We start from the raw sequence: 10090 nt of genomic DNA on the forward strand, positions 1-10090 counted from the left end.
TTTTTCTGTAAATCTAATTTAAATTGATTACAGTATACTAGGACCATTCGCCTTTTAGCAGGTGAGTTAAACCCTCCCATGTTTAGGGAACCTAAACATGGGAGGTAGCGCTCCCCACTGGGTGAATTTTTTAGGGGGAGCGATACCTAAAAAAAAAAACACACTGCGCTGTGTCCTGGGTCCGGGCAGCGCCACTGAACCCTATGTCATCCGTTGCCCGGCTCTGCCCCCCGGCACGAGGTTGCAGCAGTCGCAGACTGTCCAGATTGTCTAAAGATCTTTGTTTCTACTCTCATTATTTTTTGGTATCCATCTTGGATTGAAATCCGGACCAAAAGGGGAAAAGAAACAGAACACAACGTTGTTTCCTGACAGCGCACTATTGTCCACCTTTTGTGTTTTTAAATTAGATTTAATCTACATCCAAGAGGCCCACTTATTACTTCCTGAATTACTGAAACTCCAAATGCTAGGATGGAAATGTCACACCAGGGGTCTGAGTCGCGGAGACTGAGACCTCTGGTGGGGACCTGGATCGGTATCTGAACCGGGAAGGTTGCAGAGGACCCTTTCGCATGTGATGCGAGACAGTGCACCAAGAGCCAGTAAACAGTCAATGGTAAAATACAACCGAGTTTTATTAGCATATGGTTGTAATACACAAGCAGTAAAGTATGCAGATGAAATAGTACAGTCTATGTAGATAGCAATACTTTACAGCTGGATGATGATGTGGTATCGATGGTGGAACATCGGATCCGGAATATCGGATATGGAGTAGTAGACTGTGGGTCCGGAATGACGGACGGAAACTGGAAGTGATGAATCCGGAATATCGGACTTAGTGATGACGGAACATCGATGGTAGACGATGGCGGAACATTGGAAAGACCAGAGTCCTGGAGCTAGGCTTGAGTGCTGGGTTGTGGATGCAGGATCGCAGGAGATGGAGTACCTGGAACTTCACAGGAGATGGAATGCCTGGAGGACACTGCAGAATAGGAGATAACAACACCAGCAGGAAAACACTTGTATGGAGACAAGGACAGCTGAACACACACTGGAGACAACTGAAGCACTAGCTATTATTCTGAGAGCTCCCTGCATACTTATACCCACTGGGTGGCCAGGATTGGCCGGGCAGGTATGATAGGGAGATCAGAACCATCAGGATTGGATAGTGCAAACATGTGACTGGGAAAAACATGGCAGCCCCCATGTCTGCTATGGCGGGAAAGAGTGTTTGTACAAGCCATGCTTGTGGCCAGGAGCATTAACGAGTGCAGCTGTAGTGAGCTGATGCATCAGGTCAGACTGCAGGCTTTGCTTCACAGCTGCAGCATTAAGGAGTTACTGAAGAGACTGTGGAGAGGCACTAAAAGGTAAAATAATGTCTGTTTTATCCAGATCGTGACAGGAAATTATTGGCCAGTGCAATATTTACGCCCCTACAACATATAAAAAAACAATTCTTTAACCTAATACTCCATGAATTAACACCTTTCATGGATACAAAAATGATAGTCTGCGGTGACTTCAATCTAGTCTCCGATGTTTATCTCGATAAATCTACACGCAACACACATCCCCCCTCACTTCCCACATTGGGAGTTCCTCAATTAGCATCCAGTCTAAGACTACTCGATATTTGGAGAACATTGAACCCCACCTTTAGGGAGTTTACATGCCAATCTGCAACCAATCGCACCTTTTCAAGGATAGACTATATGCTCCTGTCGGAGACCCTGTTCCTGAGAGTCACCGCCGCTGAATTGGATCCAATTTCTATTTCAGATCACTTTCTACTATGGTTTAAAATGCTTGTTAGCGAAGAACCCTCACAACAAAACTATCTGGCACGTCCCTAACCACCTCCTAATGTCAGCGGCCTTCAGGAACAAACTTACGGATGGTTGGAAGGAATACTGCACCAACAACCAGTCACACACAGACACTAACCCTCCTCTCTTTTGGCAAACAGCCAAGGCAGAGTTAAGAGGGAACACTTTATCTTACATTGCTAAACTAAACAAAAATTGCTCAGCTACCCATCTTTCCTTACAGCAGTCATTGACGGCAGCAGCATACTCCAGATACCAACAAAACCCCTCACCACCAATCGACAGCAGTACCTTATCGCGAATACCCACTTTAATGAATACCTTCCCAATAGGGGTAACAAACACTTATACAGCATTAATTATCGTTATCACCACCGTTACCCTAAATTGGGTCTACGATTAACCAGCAAGAAGCCACTGATAATGGTTAATTGTAGACCCAATTTAGGGTAACGGTGGGTGCGATGTCCCTGGAATGGTTGAGCTGGATGGCTTTAGTGTGGCATGCCCTTACATTCTATTAACACTTTTCACTCACCAACACTATCTCTCTTCTATTTTAATTACATTTCATTTTCTTATTTTATCTCTATATATAGCTTCGGCTTCCTATCACTAAAATTAATTAACACTATAGTATCTCACTGGCATGCCGCACTGGGCTTTCTAGCTCATGATAGTTTTTAGCGTGGCACACCCTGCACCTAGATATAGTGCTAGGGACCCCCAATATACAGAGAAGCCGTGACGTGGCTTGGGGGCATATCATACATCTGCGCAGCTATATGTAACCAATATCTCTGAATTCTATTATCATGTAGTGTTCAAGATTGGTTACTAATACCATTCAGTGAGCTGGGGGGAAAAATGTCTTGTTTAACTTACTCGGTATTAACCCCTCCCTTGCATGCCCCTGAGTGGTACTGAACTAATTGAGCATCTACCACTATCCATATGTCCTTTGGTTAAAGCCTTTAATCATATACTTAGCAGCAACTCCCTTCCCAACCACTTTAACAAAGCATATATCAAGACTCTCCCCAAACCAGGAAGGGATGACAGCCCCGGGATCTTATAGGCCGATCTCGTTATTGAATTTGGACTGTAAGATCCTGGCAAAAATTCTAACGGAAAGGCTAAAAATTCTCATGCTTTTGATCATCCATCCTGACCAAACAGGATTCATTTCAGGAAGACACTCTGTTGTCAATGTAAGGAAAGTAATAACAGCCTTACAACACACCCAAAATAAGTCGGATCTCTTCCCCCAGGTATCATGTCCATAGACCTAGAAAAGGCCTTCAACCTTGTCCTATGGCCCCACCTATATAATACAATGGAACACTTCGGCCTTCCAAGCGAACTTGAACTCAAACCCAGTTTCCCAAATTATTAGTAATGGGCAAATTTCAGATTACTTTCAGCTATACAAAGGGATGAGACAGGGATGCCCCCTTTCCCCTCTCCATTTCGCTGTCGCGATTGAACCCTTAGCACTCCTCCTATGCTAATCCCCGGATTTCAATGGTATACTCATTAACCGCCATGAATTAAAAGTGTCACTATTTGCCGATGACATGCTACTGTTTGTCACTAATCCCTTGTCATCCATCCCAACTATTCTTATGCTGATAGGTGATTTTGGTAAACTATCAGGTTACAAAGTTAACCTAGAAAAATCCGAACTCCTCTTAGGCCAGTGTTCAATGCCTCTGATTCGCCATATTTTCTGGGGAATCAGGCAATTCGCCGGGTTTACAGGGAATTTTCTCACAGAAAAAACTATTCGCCCTATTCAATGGACACAATTCTCTGCAAATGAAGAGCGAATGTCTGGCGATTCTCTGTTTGTGATTCTCCGCGATTCGCCAGTGGTTTTCAATGGGGTTTTTAGTGGAATTCGCCGAGAGTGTATTCAATGCTGAAGTGGAGAACTGCTTTCTCCAGTGATTTTCCCCCGGATTCTACATTTTACATTCGTCATCTTTATCTGGAGAACTGGAATGTGATCTTTGAAAATAAAGCGTTTTTTATTTTTAGTTTGGTGTCAAGAAATCAGATTTTTTTTTCTGTGAAGGGGCTTGCTATTTTTATTCATGTGCTTGCACATTTTAAACAATATATATATTTTTTTTACACATTCACCAGCAGGGGGCCGAGCCGGGAGCCGCTCATTAATATTCATATATTCACTGCACACTGATCCCGATCATTACACATGGACCAGTGTGTAGCGGCTCCCTAACACAGCCCCCTGCCAGCTCTGGGGGGCTCTCCCTGTGTCCCCCACAGCCCTCCTTCACCCCCACAGTGTCTGGCGCAGGCAGGGAGGCTTCCATCTCCCTGCCTGCAGCCATACCCCTGCTCCCCGGCGGCATTCGCCGGGGGGGTTAAAATTCGCCGCCAGGGGCAGTGAGCCCCTGACGCGTTGAATAGGGCGAACGGGCGGCTGCCAGGCGAATCGCCCTGCAGGGAGAATTGGGGCGAAAGTGCAGCGAATCCTACACAGGATTCCCTGCCTCCCCCCAATACAAGCATTGAATACCTGCCTTAGTGGGAAACTATTCAGCAGACATTGCCATCTTTCAATAAATTCAAACTAGCCCAGTCACAAGTGAAATACTTAGGAGTGAATATTACAAATAAAACCAAAAACTTATAGAAGGAAAACTTTTCCCCTTCCATCACTAAAATAACTTCCCTGTTGATATCTGGGACCCAGCTGACCCTCTCACTTTTAGGTAGATCTACAGCAGTCAAATCAATTATTTTCCCAAAATTATTCTACATCATTCAACTTCTCCCCATTGCATTACGATACTAAGATTTACTTACAATTAACTCTCACATTTCCAAATTAATTTAGAAAGGTAAAAGGCCCAGGACCGCATTATCAAAATAAATACTCCCCAGACTACGAGGGGGACTCCGTTTACCAGATTTTAAAGCTTATTCGGTGTCCGTTTTCTTCAGATATGCGAGTGACTGGTTGTTGGAAAAATCAGTTTACACGGATCTTACCCTAGACTATGCCAACTTCCATCCATACTCAGCTTTGTTGCATCTGAACTCCACTGATATTCCGAGAGAAATATACTAAAATATATTATTCAAAGATATCTATCCACATTGGATCCATCTTCATAGAAAATTGAAACAAGACTTTCAATCTTCTCCCTACATTCCATTATGGGGAAACCCCAATTTCAGCCCCTCCCTTACGAATGCAACACTTCAATTGTGGAGACATAGAGGCCTGGCTCCCGTGTCCAGGGTCTTCGACCCTGGTGGAAATGTTCTCCCTTTTGATACGCTTGCACAAAAATGCACACTCCCAAATACACACTTCTACCTTTATTTACAAGTTAGACACTACGCCCAATCAATCCAACCACCCCCAGGGAAAATCCAGATACCCACCCTATTCTGAAACTCATACACTACAGGTCTACAAAGAACTACTAATTAAATCTACTTTACCCCCTACTGATTGAAGCCAATACCTCTCCTAGCATTCAAGCCTCTAATCTAATCTCCAAATGGTTACCAGAGCTTCCCATTACCCAAAACACCCCTGATGGCATCATAGACGTCTGACTACTATTTATTTTCAACTCTGAGGGGCTAAACTCATCCACCCTAAAAAATCTCTCTCTTTTAGTCATCATCTTTACTTTGGCCAAGAAGCTATAACTGACATTGGGTCAAGAAATGTACTCCCAGCATCCAAGAGCTAAAATGAAGGATATTACAACATCTATGCTTCGACATTAAGACCAAAATTCTCCAGGAATCACCCTCTTTGGAAGCTTTTTACAAAAAATGGAACCCTTATATCCTCTCCCTGGACGATAACTCAAAATTCACGATACTCCAATACTTTGAGACCTCCATATGGGTGGGCAGTATGGATGGTGTAATGGTTAGCATTACTGCCTCACGGCGCTGAGGTCATGGGTTCCATTCCCACCATGGCTCTAACTGTGTGGAGTTTTTATATTCTCCACTTACTTGCATGGGTTTACTCCGGGTACTCCGGTTTCCTCCCACAATCCAAAAATATACAAGTAGGTTAATTGGCTTCCAACAAAATTAACCCTAGAATGTCTGTGTGTGCATGTACATGTGGTAGGGAATATAGATTGTAAGCTCCACTGGGGCAGGGACTGATGTGAATGTTCAAATATTCTCTAAAGTGCTGCGGAATATGTATGCGCTATATAAGAAACTGTTAATAAATAATAAATAAATAAAGTCAGTCCCCTTATCTCTATCACTTAATCCGCATGACTTCCATGCATCTCTCTCTCTGAACACTTCCTTGCTCTTAACCGGCTACTTTCAAGAACAGCTGAGATACTGACCTGTAGTTTAAGTCCTTGAAACCCACTACTATTCTCCTGAGCCGAATTATTAAGCTTTACTCTCTAAGCTTGGGCAACGATCTTACCCTCCCTTCTGGACACTGGACATTACCGCAAAATAAGCCCCTATCTCCTACAACAAAGGTGCCATAGAATTTGGAGCTTCTTGAGAAGACCTTATGAGTAAGGGGTGCCGATACCTCAACATGCTGTGTATACTTATTATGCTTCATTATATCTTATTGTACTTTATAGTAAGATGAATATGTTTCCCGCCCCCCCCCCCCCTTTTTCCTTTCCAGACTTCTCCTGTCTACGTTTGTCTGTCAAACCTGGCTATATCTTATCTTCCAACGAAAGTGTAACCAGTACATGTACCAGCTACCTCACTAGTGGCGCCACTGCCTCATTGGCAATCTGGGTACTTGTGTATTAGTACTGCGCCCGGCTACGCTACGTTTTCAGTGTAGGCCAACGGCTCCCCCGGTAACCGCCAGATCCCCTGCACTGGTTGACGCCGGCAGAGAGGCGCTCCAGCTGTCTGAGATGCAGGAGTGTCTCAGACGCTCTTGCGCCTCAATAATTATTGCAGCAGGGTACGGCAACCCTTCCCATGTCCGCAAGTGCGTCTTATACACAATAAAGGTACACATTTGCCAGTGCTCCATGTTACATACTGACAAATGCCTCCTTTTTAAACCTCCACTAACCACGCCAGCCCGAAGCGTGGCGAGCGGACGCGTTATGCGTCCTCCCGACTTGTTCATACCCCCAATATCCACATTAGCGTGGAGTTGATTTTATAAAGTGTGGTGAGCCCGAAGCATGGCGAGCGGACACGGAATACAGGCAAAGTAATCCTCGTCAAGTTTGGATGGGTTCGTTGAACCACACGGTTCTAGCTTTCTATGTTGTAAGACTATATGCCAATCACTACATACTTCATGTTTTGTCTGAACATTGCTACACAAAACTTAATAAAAAGTTTATTAAATAAAAAAAGTGCCCATACACTTGAATGGATGGCCACTGATACTTGTGAATGTTTTTTTTTATTATTATTCTACTGCCACCCGCCGCAGAGCAGAGAGAGGACCTCTTCTACACGACACTTCCCCACTCGCGGACCGGATACGATACGGATGCTGGCGGCTGCACATACGATTTATCTTATCATATACAGCGTATCGGATATCAGACACATCCGCTTTGGGCCTGATCTCGGTTCGTTCCGATGGAATCAGTTGAAATCAGCCCAAATCGGACAAGTGTACAGGCACCTTTAGAATTCAGCATTCCTCATGTGTAATTAGAATATGCCAATTGTGCAGTAAGACCAGATCCTAGGAAGCAAAGCCAGGTGTCACACAGGCATCAATGCTCACACAACAGGTAATCTGCATACTACTGTTTACTGTGTGCAGAAAATTAGTTTGCTAGGTGTACACTATTCAATATATATTATTCGTACAGCAGATGAATGATCTATCACTAAGCTCAATGGCTCATATAAAGCAAATATGTGTTTGGACAATGCTGTCTATAGACCTTTCACATTGTCTGTATGGGAAGTCAGACACAGGTATGTTACTACATGTGCATGTACAAGGGACTATGATTTTACTACCTGTACCTGTGACCAGGCATGTCATGCAGTGTTTTACAATTTTTGGTTATACCTGCGCACTGAAAAGATTAGGAAGTGATGAGCTGCAAGAACACTTTGGGATCTGACTGTATCCCAAGGGTTAAATATAATAGTCTTGGGGGTTAGTGCTGCGCTCAATCTATGGTTAACATGTATCTGCTGCAGTTGACTCTAAATGTGAATCAATTAAATCTGACACAAATGTTTAATGTAATAAATTTTTACTTAAAATAGGGTTAGGTAATTGCAAGATACAGGCTCACAGTACTGTGGTCTTAATACTCAAAAGGATGCACTAGTTTTAGTCCACTGTACACAATCTGCAGTATTATCTCCCAGTCTGTATGCTCGATAAAGAGTGTCAATGTCCCAATTTGCAATTATTCAGAACAATCTGCATAAATTGCAGTATAATGGATCTCAGTTTTTTTCCAGACTCTGTTTGCGGCGTCCCGTCAAACAGTGGTCTAGATTTGCAAGTTTGTCACAAGTCTTCGGGTACCCCTTTTTTTTGACGTGTTGATTTTGTTCAACGGATTTTCGGAGGGGGGGGGGACCGGTGCAGCCTAGGGTGCCGGTGTCAGGCCCGCTGCTGTACGAGATAACAGCGGTGATGCACGAGTGCTGTGGCGCTCCGTACCTCACGCGCCGTTCTCTCGTTGGCTGCGGTGACTAAGGGCAGCGGGGTAGGTGTTTGGGGCAGCTGGTCGCCGCCGTCGACACCGCCTCGCTTAACCGCCCGGGGGACCTCCTGCCTCTCAGTTCTCTCCGTCTCCTACTCACCCTCTCCACGTTCTCGATCTTCTCTGCACGATGGGAAGCCGGGTTAGGTGTTCAGCTCACGGCGGGGGATGATGACACTCCGGTGCTTGTGCTTGTTCTTGCTGGCGTGTATGGATCTCCCTCCAACGCGTTTCAGCCAATTGCCTTCTTCAAGGAGGTGTGTGTTGCTGGAGTTTCCGTCTGCTTAAATACCCTGGATCAGTTCTTTCACAAGTTGCTGATTAGTTAATTGGAATGTCCGTCATTGTTCTTGATTGGCATTATGTTCACCTGTTAGCGTGATTACATAATGGTTTCTGTTACGTATGATCCCATTTTGTTCTTAATTGTGTATGATATATTCGTATGATTGTAGTGACACATTAATTGTTAGGGGATTCTGACATATCTTTTTAGGTTGATATTATCAGTCTTGCATATTTATTTCTAAAGCCGGTTATTGTCTAAATTATGCATGGTATGCTTGCATGTTCGTAGTGGTACTTTTTAACCATGTCCTACATTATATGAGGATTATGTTAATTTTTTTGATTTTTTTTTTTTTTTTTTTTTTTTTTTTTGATTTTTTTCTCCAGTCTCTGGGTGCGTTCCTATCGGTCTTATATATATACTTTTATATTTTATATTTTATATAAAGCCGATTATCTGGCATGAACAGGCTGTTCATGTTTGTGGTGTCTGTCCATAAATATGGTACTTATGCGGGATTAGTCATATAGTATTTTCTTGTGTGGTTGTGGTCGGTTATATAGTCATTTATTTCTTGCCTATGATGGATTTCACCTCATTATCTAGATTTAATCCCCTAGGTGCGAATGTCTTTAATTTGTACATCCATTTTAGTTCATTTTTGTTGATTTTGTGTATGAAATCTCCTCCTCTCCAGTTGGGTTGCACTATCTCTATTCCCACAAATTCTAATGTCTTGGGGTCATTGTCGTGGTGTAACTTGAAGTGTCTCGATAAGTTGTGTTCTTCATGTCCTTTCCTTATGTTCCTTATATGTTCACATATTCTGTCTTTAAGTTGTCGTGTTGTCCTGCCTATATACTGTTTATTACACCCACATTTTAATAGGTAGATCACCCCCTTACTGCTGCATGTGATTTTTTGTTTTATTTTAAATGTGTCTTCACTGTTTGTGGATTGAAAAAAGGTGGTGGGCTTTGTGCTTCTTTGTTTTTGATTTTTGCATCCTGTGCAGCCCCCACAGAAGAAAAAACCTTTGTTTGATTGGCATTTATCTATTGTCAATTGTGTGTTTGATTTTGGGGGAATGTGATTTTTTGTTAGTTTTTGTTTTAAGTCTGGTGCTTTTTTGAAAACTAATTTGGGTTTGATTGGGAGGTGGTCAGCTAGGGTTTCATCTTCTAAAAGTAATGGCCAATGTTTGGTTAGAATTTTCTTTAATTGTCCTGACTGTTCGGAGTATTGTGTGATGAATAACACTTCAT

Source organism: Crinia signifera, chromosome 5 (assembly GCF_055691185.1).
Source record: "Crinia signifera chromosome 5, ASM5569118v1, whole genome shotgun sequence".
In the NCBI taxonomy this organism is placed as follows: Eukaryota; Metazoa; Chordata; class Amphibia; order Anura; family Myobatrachidae; genus Crinia; species Crinia signifera.